The sequence below is a fragment of the Microtus oregoni genome, unplaced genomic scaffold (genome assembly GCF_018167655.1).
Source record: "Microtus oregoni isolate MIOR12 unplaced genomic scaffold, Mior012 000085F_ref0000168, whole genome shotgun sequence".
NCBI lineage: Eukaryota > Metazoa > Chordata > Mammalia > Rodentia > Cricetidae > Microtus > Microtus oregoni.
In genome coordinates, this window is record NW_024544551.1 from 4,669,384 (window position 1) to 4,691,500 (window position 22,117).

A 22,117-nucleotide genomic window follows, 5' to 3' on the forward strand; every position below is an offset into this window, starting at 1 on the left:
ATGAGATCTTACCTTAGTCCTGGTGGGCGATCCACAGAAGGGAAACAGGTTTGCTGTTTTGGGAGTCTCTGGGGCCTCCCTGGTCAACACTCATAGTGAGTATCACAGGGACTGGCTCAATTTTGTGGACTGCATGCACATAGTGGCAGCTGTTCAGGAGACCATAGTAAGGTCTGTTATGCTTAGAGAATAGCATTCCACAGCAATTGCAGAGGAAATCTGCTACGCAAAACTTTCCCATAGCTTGAGGTAGCTGTTGTCTGTATGTGACTGACATTCTCCCTGAACTTTCCCATAGCTTGAGGTAGCTGTCGTCTCTGTGTGACTGACATTCTCCCTGAACTTTCCCATAGCTTGAGGTAGCTGTCGTCTCTGTGTGACTGACATTCTCAGGGAACCCTTACCTTTGCCCATCTTGATTGCAGGATTCTCTGCAGATGAAGTGAGGAGAATGCGTTTTTTCTACTCCCAAGCTCTGTTGTTACAGTGTCTCATTTTGTTTTCTTTTAGTTTGACTACTTGATTTTTCTTAATTACATCTCTGCCCCAGGTATTTGACCCTAAGGATAATATTGAAAAAGAAGTAGACTAGTTTTATTTGGGAATTCCTCAGGCTTTATCCTGGTCAACCACCAAATCACCGTGGCAGCCTTCTGATTACAGGTAAATATGTGGGAAAAAAAAAAAACCCCAAAGGTGTCACCTGGTTTTGCTTTGTTTTTAATAAGCATCTTAATCTCATAATTTCCTGCTTATAACTAACCAGGATCCCTCTTTCTTCTGCTCGATACCTCATTTCTTAGGGAGGAGGGAAAATGGCCAGTTTTGCTTTCCACAGTATCTCTCTCTCTCCCTCTCCCTCTCCCCCTCCCTCACACACACACACACACACACACACACACACACACACACACACAGAGCAAAGAATTGGTAGGAAACGGAGCTCTTCACAAAAGAGGAATTTGACAAATGAAAGTTTTCAGTGTGCTGTGAAAGACTCTAACTACTGAGCACATAACGGACAGTGCAGGAGTAACAAAGAATCTCAGCAGTGTATATGTGCCTGGAGAACGGCAGCGTCAGCGTGAGTGACACAAGCCAACTGCATTGGTTTGCAATATAGCAGACTGGAAAGCACACACTGTCTGCTTTGTTGAGACGTTATGTTCTGAAGAGCGTTGTTGCGATGTCTTTGGTTTGGCTTTCCCCCTGCTAATATAAACTATTTTCATACTGACGTTGCTTTCTTCTTACAAGTTATTGGAAGAGGCTGAAAATTTAATTCCTATCTAGATTTCTTGCTAGTTTCAATTCATGAGTTTCCAGTCAAATGTCAATGAAAAATACTTAAGTGTTAGAAATCTAAACCTTCTCACCCACATCTAATTAAAATATATTTAATCCACATATTTACATTTGTGGCTTAAAAGGGTTGGCATTACTTATCGAAACTTGGCCTGGCCTGGTGAATTACTCAGGCCTGTGATTCCAGCTACATAGGACGTTGAGGCAGGAGGATTACAAATTCAAAGTCTGCCTTGGCTACAGAGTGAGTTCAGTGCAAGCCTGGACAATTTACTGAGACTGTCTCAAATAACAAGAGGGCTTTAGATGTCTCAGTGAAAGAGGGTTTGCTTCACCTCAAATACAACGCTTATTTATCGGAGGTAGAGAGCATATGCGGAATGATTGGGCGTGAAGGACAATGTATTTTGTAGGCATCTCTCTTCCATTTATTGAGAGAAGTTTTACTCCAACACTTTTCTAGTACTGGGTCCTTGGAAGATCAGTTTTCTAGGCGATGGGATATGTTGTGCGAGGAGATAATTACCTGTGTCTGAACACGTATACATCTTACCTGTTCTCCCAACACACCGGTCCTCTGTATCATGGACTGAACTTCAGAACTCCCGAATGCTAGGTTATTTTCTTTCACTAAATCTCAAGCCAGTCCCAGCTCCCTTAGCGCCAACGTGCCATCTACCTGTCTCAGCCTCCCCAGTAGCTGGGATTACAGGCCTATGCGGCTGCGCCTGGCTGTCCTGTATTACACAATGATGCTGTGTTACTCACGAAGCAGTGCTTAATAAACAATATAACCCTCTGCCCTTTCCAAGTGGCCAGAGTGGCCTGGGAAGTGGATTTTCGTTTGAGATTTACAATTTAACGATTTGAGTCACGTTTAGAGTCCAAACTCCTAGAGCTTCATTTGGAAAAAAAAAATGGCAATAATATCTATGACACAATTTTCGCTCAGGGGATGGTGACCTGAGCTCGCAAATGGGAACCACAAACCATTTTTCTAAAAGCACCCCGAGTTCGTGGTAGAGCACTTGGGGGTCAGGAAGAGGAGACCATCGGCCTGGTCTTGATTTGCTGGCATTGTTCAAGGCCCTGCCACCCTGGCTGAGCACCGATGCCCTGAACGCTCTGTCCCTTGATTCTCAGTAGCATTTCTAAAGCTCGCCTAGTTCTTCGCAGACCTCGCTTTGCCAGCCTCCCACGGCTTCAGAGAGAAGCCACCAGGGACCTACAACCGCTCCCCTCCCGCGCGCTGCTCCTGCGAAGGCGGGGCGGGGCGGGACTTCAGACTTTCTAGGTCGTGTCAGCCAATGAGCGCGTGGCCTCCTTTCCGGCCAGCGAACCGACCAATCCGAGCCGGCCTGTGTCATCTTCGGCTCCACTCGGCTCTTTTCGCCGCTGCGGGCTGCTTGGGGGCCTCGGCCGCTGGAGAGACGAGACGCTTTCCTTTTTTTTTTTTTCTTCTCTTTTCTTTCTTTTTTTTTTTTTCCTCTTTTTTTCATGTGTTCACTTCCGGGTCCGGTGCCGCTCCGGATGCTCGAGGCCGAAGGATGTTTGACCTCCGGATAAGCGAGGCGCCGCCGTGCATTCATTCCCGGTTGCATCGGTGGCCACAGCCGCGGCCCGGACGGCGACTCGGCGCTCAGCGGCGGCGGTAGGTGGCGCCGGCGGCGGCGCGCCGAGCCGGGAGACGCGGGCCCGTCCTCCTCAAGCTCGCGCCTTCCTCTCCCCGGCCTCGTTCATCTCCTGCGGCCGCCGGCGGCGGGGATGTGCCGGCGCTGACGGGCGGACGCGCGCGCCGGGCCGAACCCGCTGCTCGCGGCTGCGCCTCTGAGGTAAATCCGGTCGGCTGAGGCCCGCGGGCAGGCGGGCGAGCCAGGGGCGCGGGCGGCGGGGCGAGGCCGGGCCGGGCCGGGCGGCGCAGGGGCTGCGGGCCGGGCCGGGGAGGGGCCCTGCGGTCGCGCGGCTGCCCGAGCTCCGGGGCGGCGGGGAGGTGGAGGCGCCGGCGGCGGCGGTGCGGAGCAACTTCCCTGAGCCGAGGCGGCGGCGAGGGACCCGGTGTGCCGAGCCTTCCACCGACTCGGAACTCGACCGAGCCGTTCGGGGAAGGCAGCGACGTGCCTGCCGCGGGCTCTGGGGTCGGGTTGGTGTGTTTACCCGCCCGCGGGGGAGGAGGCACCGCGGTTCCTGGGTGCGCGGTGTTGATGGAGATCCTGTGTGCTGCTGGAGTCGGGGGAGTTCGGGCTGTGCCGTCCACGATCACTCCTGTTCGCCCACCCCGTGTTTCAGGACGAAAAGTTAAAAAAGGGTGAGGGAAAGTCTGAGTGGCAGCAGGCTACTGTTGCTCCAGGCTGGGCATGAGTTGTGGCTCTGTTGGGATGAGTATCCGGGTTTAGGTCAGTGCCCCGTGGAGCAGTCAGTTCAACGGGTACTTAGTATTAGAAGATGAAATACCTTTAAAAAATAAACGTACGAAGACAAACTGTTTTTATTCTTGCAATTGCTTCTTGTGATTATACTTGGCGTTTGACCACAGGTAGAGATATCGAACTATGAAAGTGGAAATAAATCAAATTTAAATGTGTGCTTCTTTGAGGAATCTTGGCTTTCCCTGTAAACCCAAGGTGGGAGAAAAATAGACACAAAGTTGTTTAAGAATCATTAAATTTAGACGTGAGACTGGTTTAAGAAAATATATTATGACAGAAATCTCATGCTTTGCTTGCTATACATTCTTAATTGCTTATTTTTGAGATGTGCTTACAGCGTTTTATAATGGTTACTTAACTTTGCTTTCATTGTGGTTCTGCCCTAGGATAAACTTCATATTTTGTATATGAGCTTTCCTAGCTGCTCAGAGATTAATATTATATTTATAGGCACTGGAAGAATGGTGTTATCACGTACGTTGTGTGCCTTTCTCCTACATTCTTGATAGAATGGTATAGATAGTTTTGCTTTAAGTGAGCTTACATTTCTGGATATGTATCATGTAGAAGGAATCCATACAGGACTTGGGAACAGAAAGATTTTATTTTGTTTTATTTGTTTACTTACTCATTTTGGGCTTTTGAGACAGGGTCTGACTACATAGCATGGGTTGGACTTGAATTCATTGTCTTGTCGAGGCCTCTTGAGTGTTAGGATGACTAAATAGTGTTCCGCCGTGCTCTTAATGTTGGTATAGATGAGACTTTTTTTTGACATTGTGCTGTATCTTGAGGAATGGTTATTGATGATCTATGTACATCCATGACCCCCCTTTTGTCAGCTTAAATTTGATGAGTTGTGTAATTATTGACATTTTTAGTGTTAGATTTGCAAATGTATACCGCAATTCTTCTAATGACAAAAGTCATTTGTTGCTCTTTTCAAAATCAAGTACTGGGATTAGAATCAAGCGATAATCTAATGAACTCATACCCCCTACCACTTGATGTTATTAGAAGAATGGGTAGAAATATGAAGATGACCGAGACTCTAGCTACCTTCAAGGGAGAAGCAGGCATGGTTCAAATAATTGCAACCCAAGCTTCCTGTAGGTTTTATTAGAGCTGGATGGAAGCATGGGGTGCGTGTGCAAGACACTAATTTGAAGGGAGTTAGGAATGAGCGTGGGGCTGTGACACTGTGTTTGGGCCTTAAATGTTTTCATGGGCACAGGGGCTGAGCGCTGTCACATGGCTGGGTGTTAGGGTACCTGTTGAGCTGGCTGCAGAGCTGCTGTGAAGAGGAAGCTGGGAAAGTGGGTGGAGAGCAGGCCATGGCTGTTCAGAAGGCCTTGTGTTTAACAGTGAGTCAGCTGGAGGTGTGAAGGTTCAAATGTGTCTCTTCTGTGGTGACAAGAGGTAGACACAGAAGAACTGCTGTGTTTAAGAAAACAAATTATAACCCAATGGTTAGCTGGCTGTCATCTGTGCTACCGGGGGGGAAGCAGATGCATACAGTGGACATCAGTTTATACATGGCTTTATAATTTTTCTTTACTTACATTTGATTATGGGTGTGTCTGGTAATCTGGTAATTGGTTTTACATGAAATAAATAAGGACTGTAAAAATGACTCAGGGAGAAATGGGAAGCTCTCCAATTATTTCTGTGTTCCCTCTGATCCATCCTGTAATCTTTTTCCTGCTGGGAACAGAACAGATCATTTCTATGGTATAGTTTTTTTTTTTTTCTTCACAGAATAGAAAAAATATTGTTTTAATTATAAAGGGCACCCCCCCAAACAAAATATACAGTTAAATAAAGGGAGTGGTAAAATATTAAACAACACAACACAATGCAGGCCATTGCATAATCTGTTACTGTGAATACATTTGAAGGTGAGATTTGCTAGAGAAAAAGGGTCATGAAGAAAAAAATCTACGCACGAAGAAAATTAACTGTAATAGTAAGATGATAAAATGAGAATAACTACAGTTCCAGGTAAGCATATATGATGTTTTTGTCATCCTTTTATTTTTATTTTATTGGTTTCGTGCCTGTATGTGTGTCTGCATGAGTGTGCTAGATCCTGGAGTTACAGACAGTTGTGAGCTGCCATGTTGGTACTGGGAATTGAACCTGATTCCCCTGGAAGAGCAGTCAGTGTTCTTTACCCCTGAGCCATCTCTCCAGCCCATTTCTAGTCATCTTAAGTGTCAGCAGACTCTAAAGTAATTTAACCCTTAAATCACTATCAAAGTAGTGCTTAGAAAAATATCACCCTCACACCATCAGTTTCTGAGTGCTTGTAGAAAAGTTACAGTGACGGTTTTTTCCCTCAAATTTCTCTCTTAATATTAGAAAGACTTAATATTAGAAAGACATTGTGACTGAATTTATATTATCTTGAAACCTCCCCCTAAAAAACAAAAGCTACAATTTACTTTTAAGACCACTTTGGACTTTTCTGGGGGCTTCAGTTAAATGATGGGACTCCCCTTATGAGAGCAGGGAAGTCTAGGTGATTGTAAGTAAGCTGTTGAAAATATGTCTTGGGAATAACAATGTGTATTTGTATCCCTTTTTTCTTGACTCCATAGTTACCACTATTGTTTTTCCCTTCAACTTTCATATTCTTTTTCTTTTTTCAAGCAGTTGGCATTTAGTGATATTATTTGATACTGTTAGTATGTTCCAGTATTGGCTCTTTAAGAAGGAAGTTAGCTCTTTCTTTGGAAGTGGCAGTCTGGGGATATATGTCTTTTCCCAGTTGCAAATAATCTATAGGCTCAGAAAACAGTTTCAGTGACAAGCATTCCTGTTGTGTGGATCCACAAGACAGAATCATACTTGGGGTCTCATTTTTTGAATCAAGTATGCGTAATTTGTTAAAGAGGAAGGACTCTGGATAGCCTGGAACTTCTTAGAAAATATATAATAAAACCTGGGGTTATAGCTCAGTGGCAGAGTGCTTGCCTAGCAAATACTGAAGGAGAGAGGTGTATGTGGGATTATTTTAGATACTCACTGTTAGGCCTGTTTTCCTAACTCACTTCCCAAAGTTGGGGTTGAGAAACTGTATGTGTTTGAAGTTCCTGTCTGTTGTGGGACCTGGGGTTATTATGTTTCTAGACTCAGTCTCTCACCTTAGCATTTCAAACAATGAGTATTAGTGTGCTAGGGGAGAAAGAAATACATTTTGGCCAACCTAGTTTGAATTAAGTTTAATAAATTTGTGGCTAAATCATATCAGCTTTTATTTTTCTAGCTTTCAGTGGTTTAAGACAGAAACATTGCATCAGTTATATCAGCCTTTTCTCTTTAACTACTTATGCTTTTTTCCTCTAGTATAGTAACATCAGACTTGAAGTTGTGCTTAAGTTTCTCTGTGTTTAGCCAGTTCTGGATTGCCTAGAAGAATGTGTGTGTGTGTGTGTGTGTGTGTGTGTGTGTGTGTGTGTGTGTGTGTATGCGTGTATGCTTGTGTGTGTGTTGGGGAGATGAGATTGAGGGTTGGGGTTGACTCTGCTTTTATGCTCTTCATTGAGATTGAGCACATTGTTGTGAAAGTGCCAAGGTATGATGCCATATAGGGCTTCATTTCAGAAATTGCTGATAGGTATCAATTGTTAGAGGCCTGATTGGTGTATAGAATAACCAAAGACTCTTGGGGAGGCTCATTATAGGAAGATTGCCTCTTAAGTGACCTCTGCTTGAACCCACTCCTGAGCTTAAATGATACTTTCTTCTCCCTGAAGAAGTAATAGAGCAAGCGCTGCATGCGGTGGCAGTAAGCTACTCCAGTTTCCTCTCGAACTTTCATTCCTACCAGTTGTCCCTCCCAAGAATCATTTGTGTTTAAGCTCCACAAGCCATCGGTAGCAGTTACATTTGCTTTGTAATCACATATTGCAGTAAAACCTTGTTCAGCAAATTCTGAGGTCAGAAACGTGTGTGTATGAGAACCATTTGACTGCGTTGGAAAAAACAGTGTAGTAAAACCAATTACAGTTGAGATATGGGGGAGGGTGAAATGATTTTAATCCAGGACAATTTGTAAAGGCCCCATAGGAAGGCTGCTTCAGTGATGTGAGAGGCAGTGCTAGACTGCACTGTAAATAGACCTTGTTTTGTTTTAGCTGCGGTAAATTATTTAGTGCCCCTGAGCTTTTTGTTCTGAAGATAAAAAAAAATTCTCTTTAAAGCTAATTGACATCTGTTGATAAATAAGTCAAAGAGGACCCTACTAAAATCTAATCTAATTACATCAACTTTGAGACTTCTTTAGTAGCTAATGACTGGTTGTTTTTTTTTTTTTGTTTTTTGTTTTGTGTGTGTGTGTGTGTGGTTTTTTTTTTTTTCTGCTTGTTTTTTTGTTTTTTGAGATGGTTTCACTCTGCAGTGCAGGTTAGCCTGGAATATGTAGCTCAGGTTGATCTTGAACTTCAAATCGTCCTGTCTGTCACCTTCCCAAGTGCTAGGATTATAGGCTTGAGCCACTTTGCCTGACTGCATCTTCTTCCAAGACACAAAGGAAATTCTGGTTTTCCTGACCCTACCAGAAGGTCATTTCTCAGAATGCATTGTTTAAATATCTAGTCATGTGATTGCATAAAGTAGTGCAAACTACACTTGGTCAGATTTCCTATGCTATTTTTCAGGTTTTTTGCAGTATCAGCATTGGAGTAGAGCCTTACCATTTCAGTAGCTCTTCAAGTTGAGTAGGCACTGGTAGGGTGAATTGGTAGGGGCGAGGTTGTTCTTAGAAAGTAGAAATAACACGCCCTTGATGTGTATCAGGAGCACTTGAATGTGGTGCAAAGCATGCTGGTTTGATGGCTGAAGATTGCTATGCTGACCTGCCTAACTTAGCTCAAGTTGAAAAGGAGAATTTGCAGGTAAAATAAAACAAGGTCCAGCTTGAGAATGATACAGGGATATGCTGCTTATGTGGGATGCACTGCTTCAGAAGGCTGAAATGCAATGCACAGCTGTGTGCAGCTTGAATTGGGAAGGCCCAAGGCTGAGTCTTGTTGTTTGCCTTTCTGTGACTTTGCTGGCTCCTATCTGTGCTCTCAATACATCCTTAGACTGCTCTCAGATCACATTATAGACTCGTATCGGCAGAGGAGGGGGTGGAGCTTGCTTGCCTGCCCTCTTTCATCTTGTCACTCCTTTCCAAATGAGAAAAACCTTAGCACTGGCCCACCAGTATATTTTTTCTTCATATTTTATTGATCAGAATTAATGGTGCACCTGTTTTATCCAGTTAGAACAATGAAATAGAGTTACGTTTGGTGTCTACTGGTCAGGATATACCCCTTGCTCTGCAGTTACACAGGGGAGAGAGAATATTTTGAAAATAGCGTGAGAAGGAAGGATGGGGAAATGAATATTAGAGATACAATCAATAGTGACCATTACTACTTGTTTTGAGACTGAAATAAATAATGCATGTCAATACACTTTGAACTCCACAGCGTAGTACAGATGCAATGGATGAAAACGACTCATGTTGCTGTCTTAAATGTACTCTGGGCTGAATATTCTTCAGTACTAAAAATATTGCTTGTTTTAAACTGGCTAACTTGACGCGCTAAAAGAGGCTATCCAAGTAGTAAGATTTTATGCTTTACATGGCACTGTTGAAGCTATTCTGATTTCAAATAAAAAAAAAACATGAATACATTTATTTAATTATTTACCAAATTACTGCCCTCTGGTCCTTGTTCAAAATACTGCCTACACCTTTGATCTCAGTAGACCCCTTTGTTCCTCACCCCAAGTGGAGAGTAAGTGCTCTGTGGAAACAAAGTGAAACAAGGAAGTCAGACACACTTGCAGTTGTGCAGTCTCAATGACAAGAAGAAAGGGTGGTTTCTTACCAAATTTGAGAACAGGAGACTCAGTGGGGGGTGGGAGGGAAGGCGTGGGAGAATCACAGTTTTAAAATTGAGTGAGTCATGGGAAGGTTGAGTGAAATATTGATGTCATGCGCTTGATTAGTAGAACTCTCATCTCCAAATTACTAGTGTCATCGCCTTCTGACCGACAGGTGGGAGGCCATCAGAGGAGTCCTGTCTGCAGTGCTGGTGAGTCAGCCCAGCCTCTCTAGGACAGGTGCTGTGTTCTCAGTATTTGGAGGCAGGCAGCCGAGTGCTTTTTTTCTAAATAACAGATTTTTTAAAAAAATTTCCCTTCAGATAAGCAGCAGTAATGAACACGAGTGTATACCTGTGCGTCGTACACTCACTGAATCTCAAGCTTGACCTGTTTCGGTGAAAATGGGAAGCAGAATGAGGATATAACTAACCGCTTACATATTTTCATTTTGAAGAAAGTTGTATTAGACTTTTCCTTTCTTCATTGTATATTAAAGAAAGGCATAGATATATATGTGTGTATGTAAATATATTCACCGTTTATTTCCCAAAAGAATATGTTAATGGAAGTTATTTATAAACTGACATTTAGAATTATTTTTACTTTTCTTCTTTTAGTATATTTCTGTATTTGAATTTTCCATTATATCTGTGTATTTCTTCATCCAGTGTACATATGTATGTGTGTATGTAAATGTATGTATATGTGTGTATATACATGTACATGCATTCATATATCCTTTTTTGAGTAAAGAGAATAGATTTCTAGTAAGGAATGTTTTCTGCCAGCTTAGAATTTTTACACATAATTGTATTACCATTATGTAATACCATGAAATAAATGTTCCTTGAATATATTGATACATATTTTTTTTATTCTTAAAATTGGATACATCTTAAAAGTTTTGAGTTGTGTGTGAGTGTGTGTGCACGAGTGTATGTGTATGTATGTGTTCATGTGTGCACGAGTGCATTTGCTTGTGAGTGTTTTTGTAGAGGCCAGAGTTTAATTTCAGGTACCCTCCTCTCTCTTCACCATTTTTCATTTTTGGTTTCTTGAGACAGGTTTCTCTGTGAAACAGTCCTGGCTGTCCTGTAGTTCACTTTGTAGATCAGGCTAGATCAGGCTGGCCTCAAACTCTCTGAGATCTGCCTGCCTGTGCCTCCCAAGTGCTGGGATTAAACGCATGCGCCACCACCACCTGACCTGGCTTTTTTTTTTTTTTTTGAGAAACTACTTTATTTAAATATTTTTAAAACGTGCGTTGGCGTTTTGTCTTTGAGAGGGTGTCAGATGCACTGAACTGGAGTTACAGACAATTGTGAGCTGCCCTGTGGGTGCTGGGAATTGAACCTGGGTCCTCTGAAAGAGCAGTCAGTGTTCTTAAATGCTGAGCCAACCATCTCTCCAGCCCCATATATTTTGAGGTAATATCTGTTACTAGATCTGAGCTTTCTATTTCCGTTAGGATCCCCTGGGATCTACCTATCTATGTTACATTCCCTCCACCACCACCCCATACTGGGATCACAGGTTCGCACTGCTGCCATGACCAGCAGTTTTACATAGGGCTGGGTATCTCATCTCAGGTCCTCATGCTATTGCAGCCATCTCCATAGACCTCTGAAGTTTTAAGTTAAAATTGGCCATGTGACACCTTTTTCATATAAATGTATGTTCTAGAAGTAATATGTTTCATACACAGTATTTTGAAATGATTGTGTTGTATATTTTTTAGATTTGTTTTTGTAAGAGTACTAGACAATGTATTAGAATGTGATATATTTAGAGCTAAAATTGTGTTCAGAATTTCCTTTGTGAAAAGGGAAGTGAAAATGCTTTTTTCCCCTTATACCCAGTCGGTGTCATGTTTATTTTCTATTTCTTTGAAATACTTACTCTACCAGTGAGTATTGCACCTTCATATGGTAGGCGAATATGTTTGGTAAAGTAGTGGAGAAGAGAGAATATTCATCCTGTCCCGTTCGTCTTATGTATGGCTTATGCTGTGCAGACATATGACTGTGAGTCCTTATAATGAAATTGTAATCAGGGATTGCCTGGCACCAATGTGCAGGTGTAACTACAGGCATTAGTGTTGGATAGGTGGCATTTGTTGGTGCAAAGGTTTATAAAGCATTATTTTGTATTCATTCCTGGGATCTGAAAGTAATAATACCACCCATGATATTTCCTAAATCTAATTCTTCAAGACGTGGAATCTTGTGATATCAATTTTCATTCAATCAAATGGTAGATTATTTTCTGAGTTCATTTCTAGTATGTGAATGTCAAGATATATTGTGGCTAAAATATCTTTATATAATTGATAGTCTATAAATGCTTATTGCTGATAAGGTATTAAAATGTCACCAGTTTAAAAAGTCATTCTTTCATATATTTTCTGATCTGTTGAAAGTTAGTTGATTAAATGGAATATGTATTGTATGCTTTGCTAATTATCTTAATACTGTCCTTATGAAAGTTTTTTGTTTTGTTTTTATTATTTTTGAAGAGCAGACAAATAATTTATGAGCATTTAGGATGAGAAAATCAGTATTGGGCAATAGTGCTGCACACCTTTAAACTCAGCACTTGGGAGAGGCAGGTAGATCTCTGTGAGTTTAAAGCCTTTCTGGTCTATAAAGAGATTTCCAGGACAGCCAGGACTGTTACACAGAGAAACACTGTCTCAAAAAATCAAAAAGCAAAACAAAAATCCACCAAAAGTCAAATAAGTAAAAATGATCTTATTCTATATATTTTTCCCCTGTCGTAAGAGAAGAAAAGTATATTTATAAGACTGTGTTTGTAGACCTGAGAGTGTTAACACTTCGTTAGTAGATGAGTGGAGAGAAAGGGCCCTGGAGAACATTTTTCTACCAGTGGCGCTCAGCCCAAATCCCTGTTAACATTTTCTTAGGATGTTACCCAACTAATTTATATTTGAATGTGGTGATTGAGCCAGAGCATTGGCATCTTTTAGATTTCTTTAGGCTATTCTAGTTGGCTGCAAGGTTGAAAAGAACTGATTTCTTCCTTTCCTTATAGACACCTTTACCACTAAAAATCATTGCCTTCATGCTGTCATTTTAATTGGGGATGAGGTATGGAAATGGTAAAAGAAATGCGTGGGAAGGGCATGGTGGTTCATGAAGCTATTGTCCCAGTGTGCACGAAGCCAGTTCAGGTGGATTGCCCTGAGTTTGCGGCCAACCTGGTCTAAAGAATGAGATCAAAATAAATAACAAACACACACATAGACCCAGCTATTATCAGAGGATCAGATTCAAAAAGTGACTTCTCATAGCATTGAACCCAGCTTCCTTGGTGAGGCATATTTATTTCACATTAGTAATTTTTGATAAGCATAGCATCAAAGCTAGAACATTTAGGATATCCTGTAAAGCTTTCTAAAAGGAAATTTATCAAGAAGAAATTAGAGCAGCAACTAGGGAGTACTCTTGGAAATATTAAGAATTAAGGAATAAAAACACATCTCTAAAATTATCTTTAAAGAATGCTTGCTGATTAAAAGTTAACTCATTTTATGTTATATTAATCATATTTACAAAATCATTGGGTTGTTTTTTTTCTTTTCTTTTTCTTTTTTTCTTTTTTTAAGGTTTTGAGACAGAGTCCTGGTTTATAACCCAGACCACAAACCCTTGAATTTCCTTTCTTAGCTGCTAAGTGCCAAGATGGCAGGAGTCTCCATGGGGACAGAAGAGACTTAAGTGGACCCATAGTAGACTCTACTTCCTCCTCCTCTTTTGTATCAGGGCTAACAAGTACCTCTGGAGTTTTCCTCAGCAGAAATATTTTTATCTCAGTAATAATATATTCATACTATATTGTCTGTATTGAGTATAGTTAGTATATGTATACACATTAATACACTATGATAATAATAGATGTGTATAGGATTATTTTGTCATTGATGACTACTTGAGGTCCTTTTTTGTCTCGTTTGATGCTAACTTTGGCTCAGGAGTAACCTTACTCATTTTCAGCTCTTTTGGTCTGACAGAATGGAAGCAAGCCTTCTATTTATTTATTTATTATTTATTTATTTATTTTGTGTGTGTGTGTGTGTGGGGGGAGGACAGCAGGGCTTCTTTGTGTAGCCCTGGCTGTCCTGGAACTCAGTATGTAGACAAGACTGGCCTCAAACTCAGAGGTCCACTTGCCTCTGCCTCCTGTGTGCTTGGGTTAAAGGTGTACACCGTCACTGCCTGGCAAGGGAGCAAGCTATTTTTATTATGAATTCAGTTCAGTTCCAACACACTCTGCATGGTGGCAAGTTTTTGCCATTATTCCACACATTGTAAGGATTAGATTTCTAAAAACTACTCTGATATTTAAGAATTTGTGGTGGTAGCCGGGCGGTGGTGGCACACGCCTTTAATCCTAGCATTCGGGAGGCAGAGGCAGGCGGATCTCTGAGTTCGAGGCCAGCCTGGTCTACAAGAGCTAGTTCCAGGACAGGAACCAAAAAGCTACGGAGAAACCCTGTCTCGGGAAAAAAAAAAAAAAAAAAGAATTTGTGGTGGAGAGCTTTAATAATCTATACATAGGATTTGGAGAACATGTTATGTGAACGTTATGAATGACTTTTGGAGATTATTTTTAATTTGGTAAAATACTACAGTACCATAATAAAATCAACATGTAATAAGGAGTAACGAGCACTGCTTCACAGGATTGCTGTTTGTTATTAATAATTTTACTATGCAAAAGGTTCTAAAATATATTTTTTTATTTTTGGCATGAATTGACTTGTTTTAAAAATGCAAAATCTGTTCTGAGATGTTATCATTAGTATTCTTAAAATTCTAAGCTATGTATATGGTGTGTGTGTGCATGTGTGTACATGTGTGCATGTGTTATGACGTGTGTTTGGAAGCCAGAGGATAACTCTAGAGTTAGTTCTGTCCTTCTAGTTTTTGTGTGAGTCTGGAGTTCAGGTTGCTATTTCTTCATGACAAGGTCTATTATATGATGAGCAGTCTTGCTGGTCCTTTAGATTTTTTTTTTCAGTGTTGGGGAGTCAATCCAGGGTTTTGTGCATGGTAGGCAAGCAGTCCACTGATGGAGGAAGGTCATTGGCCAATAAAGAAACTGCTTGGCCCTGTGGGCGGAGTAAACAGAACAAAATGCTGGGAGGAAGAGGAAGTGAGGTCAGAGACTTGACAGCTTTTCCTCTCAGGAGCAGAAGCCTGAGAGAGACGCCATGCCCCGCTCCCGGCATGAAGCTCCGACCCAGGATGGACTAGGCTAGAATCTTCCCGGTAAGACCGGTTCTCACAGATTATTAGAGATGGGTTGATCGGGATGTGAGAATTAGCCAGTAAGGGCTAGGGCTAAAGGGCCAAGCAGTGATTAAATGAATACAGTTTGTGTGTTGTTATTTCGGGGCATAAGCTAGCCGAGCAGGCGGCCGGGGTGCTGGGAACGCAGCCCCACCACTCTTATTACTTCAGTCCACCAGTTTACGTATATCCCTAGACCCTTACTTCTTTATCTTATGTATTTGTAGGTTTCATTATAGATTTGGCAAATGTGTGGTTTTCTTTTCTTATTCAGTGTGTTGTCCAGTCCTTACTGGGGTGTGTGCAGACATTATACCACCTGTCGAAAGTCCTGAGACTTTCTGAAAACTAAAAAAGGGGCTGCAGAAACTTTGAAAGAAGTTGTGTGGTTGTGGATGGGTTTGCATCTGCTTCTTAACAGAAACTACTTAATAGGAATGTATGTATATTACTTCCCTGGACAGTTTCAGTAGGTGCTAGTTAATATTTTTTACTTTCTTTCTTGTAAGTTTATGATCATCAAAAGGACTTTATTTTAATTTGCATTAGTTCCTTTAACAGTTATTGAAAGTCCCTCCCCTCACTGCTTTTTTCCTGCTTTCTTTAGTCCTTTCCTTACTGAGTAGCTAACCCTGGATCTTGGGCCTGATGGAGGTCCCAGATGCATAGTGTTGGTTAGGATGCTCAGTATGGAACCATTGAAGAAGTCTGGGTATTCAGTTGCTCTCTGGTCTCCAGGACTATATCAAGGGTTTTGCACATGATAACGTCATGTCAGAGCACTTACAGGAAACCCTCTTTTTATATATTTTGACTCTGCCTCAAACCTCCTTAATGACAGAGTCAAGGGTGTGGCTGTAATGTCTGTTTTAGTTTCCTTGAACTCCTTGATTTGTTTCTAAGTCACTGTTGTAAATATCTTTATACCTGTATTGACGCCCCTTTCCTTTTACTTTCTTATTCTTATCTTCTCTGTTAGCTTTCTTTTTCCCTTCTCTTCTTTTCTTTGTAATCTCATTTATCTCTTAAAATGGTCCTTAAGAAACTTAAAATTGTGGCATTATGTATCTCTCTCTCTTGCTCTAAATAAAGGTCAGAAACAAATCTGGATTTTAGTCGTGTAGGAACTTGCCGTAGGGGAATGACACTGGTTGTGAGATGCGGTGTTCTGTGTATATGCTCTTGCTGTCTTTTCATCTGGAAGGGTGTGGACCAGTGAGCACTGCTGTCATGTGCTTGTTCCCTGTGCTTCTGAGTTTTCTAAGATACCAGGCTCTTGAGGTGCACATTCAGCGCGAGCATGTTGAACCTCGTAGATAGCCAGCTTCTGTACTTAAATGACAAGACCCAGAGCTTACAGTGTGGTTCTCTACACTTGGCATGTGTTGAGAAAGCACTGTACTTTTGTTTTAGTACATAGTATACTTTACATTACTGCCCGTTTAAACATTCCATGTCAAAAACTGTCTTATTTGATTTCTTCATTTCTGTTTGTCCAACAGTAGGCCTCTAATGGCTGTGAATTTATTGGATAAATGGGTTGTTCCATCTTTTTATTGGGAAGATCAATTTGAAAGATGATGTGAGTGTGCGAACATGCACTTATGCACACATGGGTGGGTCGGTCCTGTCATCTTCTGAACCTGAAACTCTCCTGTCTGTGCCTCCCACAGCACTGACTGGAGTTACGGGCCCATGGACTCACACCAGCTTTTTATGTGGGTCTCGGGGATTCAAACTCAGGTCCTTGTGCTTGTGCAACAAGCAGTCTTACTTAACTGAGCCATTTTCCTAGCCCTTCAGCTATTACTTTTAAAGTTTTATTTCTAGAGTAAGCTTTTAGAATTATTTAAAAGAAACTAACATCTAAGAGCTTTTATTGTTTAAATAAGGTTAGTGCATGTATGTTGTTATCTTTAGTGGTGGTTTTTAAGTGCTGGGGATTGGATATGGGGCAGTGTACATGTAAGCCTGTGCTCTTACCCTCTTTTTCCTTGTATTGTGAGGCAGGGGCTCATTAACTAAGTAAACCATATATCCTTGAACTTGTAACCCTTCTATTCATCCTGTCGTGTTGCTGGGATTTTTAGAACAGACTTCTAGCTCAGCTTTTTTTCCCTTTTTGGATTGTAGGATTTTGGAGAGTCAAAAATTACACTATTAAAGACTTTTGATCCATGTGATACTGCATTTTTTTGGATATTGCATTTCTTGAACTGTAAATGCCTTACAGCTTTATAATCATTGTTCCTTCCTTTTTTTTTTTCATAAAAATGGCTATATGAATTATTACTCCCAAATTTCTGAGAACATTTTCAATGATTTGGTTATTCTTTTAAGCAGTTTTTAATGTGTGCTGTTATTGGGAAGAGAAGTTGAGTAGCATGACTTTTGCTTTTGAGGACATCAGATTAAAAGAAATTGGGGTATCTCTATACTAAATAGAAGAGCAAAACATTGTACTCTATGCTTCCTTAACATGGACAGTGAAATGCAGAGGCTTGATCGGATTCAGCTGCAGATGTTTTGCTTCTTTTGGAAAGACGTGATCATTCTTCTTATGATCTTAACAGTCATTCCTCATCCTTGTTTAGTTCCATTATATTCACCAGGAGTCACATATTGGTGGTATTTAATTCTCATTCCTTATCCTTTTAATCCATTTAGTAGATGAAAGTAAGTGTGTGTGTGTGTGTGTGTGTGTGTGTGTGTCTGTGTAGGCCAGAGATTGTCATCTGGTGTCTTTCTTAATTGTTCTCTATTTTTTGAGTGTCTCTCACTGAAGCTGGGTCTCAGGATTTGGCTAGAATGGATGGCTAGCAAGCCCTGCCTAGGCAAGCTGTGCCTGCCTTCCTAGTGCTGGCATTACAGGTGCATGTTACAGTTTCTGGTTTTAGTTCAAAGAGGGTTGTAGTTCAAAGAAGATACTGGGGCTTAAACTTTTATTCCTGTGTTTACATAGAAAGCACTGTCCTAATTAGCTTTCTCTCCAGCTCTGGAATATTTTTTCTTTTTTTTAAGCCAAGGTTTCTCTCCCTGTGTTGCTCAGGTTGATCTCCACTTTAAGATCCAACCTCAGCATAGGATTACAGATGCAAACATATAGCTTTTAATTTGCGTGCTGGCGATCTGAACCCAACTCCTTGCTTGTGTGACTGAACCATCTTCCCAGAATATGGTGCAATACTTTCAATGAGGCAGTTTTCATCAATTAGAGGAGATTTTTACTGTCTTTCGAATATTTGAGGATTCTATAGTTGCAAATTTTTTTGATGGCTAACCTTTATTTGTGACCTGAAAATGAACGCTCCTGCTGCTATTTCAGTGAGTCACAAGCAGACTCATACAGAAGGTAGGAAAAACTTTGATCTAGTCAGTGTGTGTGCCAAGCTGAGGTTAAATAAGGCTACTCAGTCTCCTGGTTTTGCTTTTCATAATGAGTCCTTTCCTTTCCCTTTTCCTTTCGTGATTTTGTTTAAAATGACCCCAGACCTACTGCTGAAGAGCTGAATAGTATTCCCAAGCAAAAGAAAACTGGTGTGTTGTGGGGAGGATAAGTACTTAGTTCAGGTGCGGGTATAGATATAATGTTGTAAAGTGTTTCAAAACAGAAATATACATGAAATAAGTTTGTATATTGATTTGATTGGTTTATTGAACTTGTGTGACTTAAGAAAGAGTCTGAACAAAACCCTAAATGCATTTTTCCTAGGAATAGTGGTCCAGTGTTTGATTATTTTGTATTTGCATTGACCTGATAAACATAATTATTGTGAATCAGATGTTTTTGACTTTGCTGATGAACAGGAGAAAATAATTTTCAATGAATATAAAAGGCATGTTTGAAAAGTTGTAGGTCATGGAAGAACAGATAATATTCACACCAATCCTTCTGCTTGACTCCCCTATATCTACCTCCTTGGTCCCTTCCAATTTCATGTCCTCTTTCTTTTTAAATAACTCACCAAGTCTAATTTGTGCTGCTCATATACTCCTGGCTGTAGGGCCAGCTACTGGAGTGTGGCCCACCTACCAGGCCCACACCTTTAAAGAAAACTGACTCTCCCTCCCCTAGCAGTAATAAGTAGGCAGCAACTCTTTGGTTAGAAGTGGAGGCTGTGAGACTCCTCCTCCCTCTATGTTATGTTGGCTGGCTTGATCTTGCAGTCTTATTCAGGCCAACACAGCTGCCTTGAGTTCCCAGAGCAGTGGTCTTTGTCATGTTTCAAAGGCAATTTCATGCTTACACTCCTCACCTCTGGTTCTTACACTCTTTCTTCAGCCTTTGGGGCATGAGCAGGAGCGTGATATTCCTCTCCTGTTTGTGGCTGAGTGCTCTACTGACACAGTCTCTACTCTGATTGGTTGGGAGCTTTGTGCTTACCACTGTCTACTGCACAGATGAACTTCCCTGATGAGGTTTGAGGGCTGCAGAGAGACGAATTCAGGGCACAGTTCGATACTGTGTCTGTTTAGCAGAATAACAGTAATAAATTCATCATGGGGCTTGTGAGCTCTGCAGCTGCAGATTCATAGCCGTTTATGGTACCAGGTATGAGTTTTCTCTTCTGGAGGAGACCTTAAAACCAAGTAGAAAGCAGCAGGTTACCCTTATTGTCCCTGCTGTGTACTTCTGAATGTATCTTGCCAGACCAGTTGTTACTGTAATTCAGAGGGTTCTGTAGTAGGGGAGGTTTGTTGGAGTGTTGATCAAGTCAATTCTGGGACTAGAGAAGTAGTTGATGAAGTGATCAAATACTCCTGTTTCATTTCCACACTAATCAACCAGTGGTTCTGATGGCTTCTAGCTCACCATCTTACCTGGAAAGACAATTCTTAAATGGTCAGAATATGAGTTTGACCTGCAGTTCTCCATATATAATATAGTAAATGCTTAAGGGACAGAGTATTTTACAGTTCTCCTAACTGTTGAACTGGGCGGGCCTCAGGAAAGACGTATGAGTGCTCACATGTGAGGGGCCGGAGACATGGATCTCTCCCCCCACATACCCTTTTTATTTATACAACTGAAAATCTCATTAAACATGATATTTTGGCTGGGCATAGTGGCTCATACCTTTCATCCAGCACTTGGGAGGCAGAGACTAATGGGCCTCTGTGAGTTTGAGGCCAACCTGATCTATACAAGTAACTTACAGGGTAGCTGGGGCTATGTAGATGACTTGTCTCAAAACAAAACAAACAATGACAACAAAGAACAATGCGATTTTTTCTTATTACATATGTGCACTCCATTTTCTTTTCTATTAGTGTCATCTTAAATAACTGCGATTTAAGATCCATTAAATTAGTTTCGTGAGTGACTAGTGGATTCCACCTAATCCACAGTTGAGAGAATATAAAAACTAGTTAGTAATCTCTTTTTTCTTTTAGATTTCTCTTCCTTTTTTTTTCTGTCCTTTTTTCTTTTCCTTCTTTTAGGTGGTCAGTTTCAAAGGCTAGACAGTTCTAGATCTTCATAGGAATGTATAGGGACATCATTGAAATCAAGTTTCAGAAATGCTAAGTAATTTTAGATGATAGATTCTAAGTCATTTGAGACTTTTTTTGTAGTATGTAATTAAAGAAATTGATTTCCATATTTTGACATTACAGCTAATGATTTCACTTTAAAAATAAGTGTTTATTCCTTTCTTAGACAACTGCAGTTGGAGTAATGCCAGACACCAATAACTGGGACACCGGCTGCTAATATCAGGTGATGTAGTGGCTGACCGTCTCATCGCAAATATCTCCACTCATTTCAATTTCAGAGACGCTTGAAGATACATATTCTAATACAGTTTTTTGATTGAGACTGAGTAAAGTGTTTAATACCCCAAATGAACTGTTTTGTAATAAGTACATAGTTTTAATTTTCTACTTTTGAGAATTTTATACATGAATATTTTACATAATTTTCACTCTTTCCTCCCCCTCCAACTCCTCCAGTGTCCCCTTTACACCTTTCAACTTCGAGATCTCTTGATTATTTTTATATTCATATGCATAAATACACATACATACAACCTGGTGAGTCTATTTAGTATTGCTTATATAAATACGTATATTTTTATTTCATGTAACAAACCTGTGGGAAAATAACACTGTCAGAAATAAGTTTTGAATATGAAATTTGATATTAACTTTGTTGCAATTTTTTATTTGTAAATTATGTTTATTAGAGATGCATTGAATAAATCTTTTTCTTTTTTTACTACAGCAATATTTTGATAGTATAATATTTTAAAATTATTTTAAAAATCTAGAACTTCTCATTGGTGTCTGTTTGGCCTATGAGGCAGAACATACGTACACAGATTTATTTTCAGACTGTTTTTCTGTTTATCTAGGTTGTATGTAAGGTCTTAAATGATTGAACCATGCAGATTAGTCTGATTTTCCGTTTTGAAGATTTATTAGTGCTTGTCAAATACAGTCAGATACAGTCCTCTTATGTCTGCTTACAGCCAGGTAATGCTAATGTTCTCCAAATTGAGAAGCTCTTTTTTAGTGACTATCACTATATCAAAGTTGAAGCGGTTCATAGAAATAAGACGATTTTCATATTTGCTCCTTCTTTAAGATAACTTAAAAGCATCCTTTTGACCAGTTCCCTGTCTTTTAACATATATTTTGTTACCATTTATATACACTCACATAGCTAATTATGCTTACTAATTTTAGTTAGTAGAAGGATTAAGATTTCAGTTAAAGGGGACACATTTGTTAAAAAAAATTACAGTAACCTCGGGCATTATAAATACTTTGTGTTGTGAAAAATTGTGAACAGGGTGTTTCTGGAGCACAGCTCAGTAGCTATGCTACCTAATCTGTAGGATCTACTGGTTAGTCATGTTTTCTTTTTTTAAATATGTTTTCTGATTTTTTTAAAAATTTATTAGATTTTTAAAAAATACCATTCCAAGTTCCCACTCCCTCCTCTTGTCCCATTCCCTCCACACATCCTCCCACCCCACCTCCATGTAATCCTCAGAGAGGGTAAGGCACATTGCCTTGTGGAAGGTCCTAGGCCCTCCCTACTTTGTATTTTTTGCGTTGACTGTTTCTTTGAACACATTCATAGTTTCACTTTTGATTGCATCTGGAAGTATAATGAGAACTACAGCATTGCAGCACTACAGTACTACAACACTACAGCACTACAACACAACAACACGACAACAGTAC

At 40.5% G+C, this 22,117-nt stretch overlaps 1 protein-coding gene across 11 annotated transcripts in view; it reads left to right on the forward strand.

Annotated features, from left to right (window-relative positions):
* The first annotated feature begins 2,799 nt into the window (after window positions 1-2,799).
* The window catches only part of LOC121441941 (casein kinase I), a 90,125-nt gene continuing 70,807 nt past the window's right edge, over window positions 2,800-22,117 (forward strand). For 3 of the 11 annotated variants that reach the window (XM_041643347.1, XM_041643351.1, XM_041643353.1), the window contains exon 1: window positions 2,801-3,137. The gene's annotated coding sequence lies outside the window, so the exon portion shown is untranslated. Of the gene's footprint in view, window positions 3,138-3,432; window positions 3,611-20,585; window positions 20,646-22,117 lie in introns of those variants that run through there. The other 8 variants (XM_041643354.1, XM_041643356.1, XM_041643357.1 and 5 more) reach the window with 6 other exon arrangements.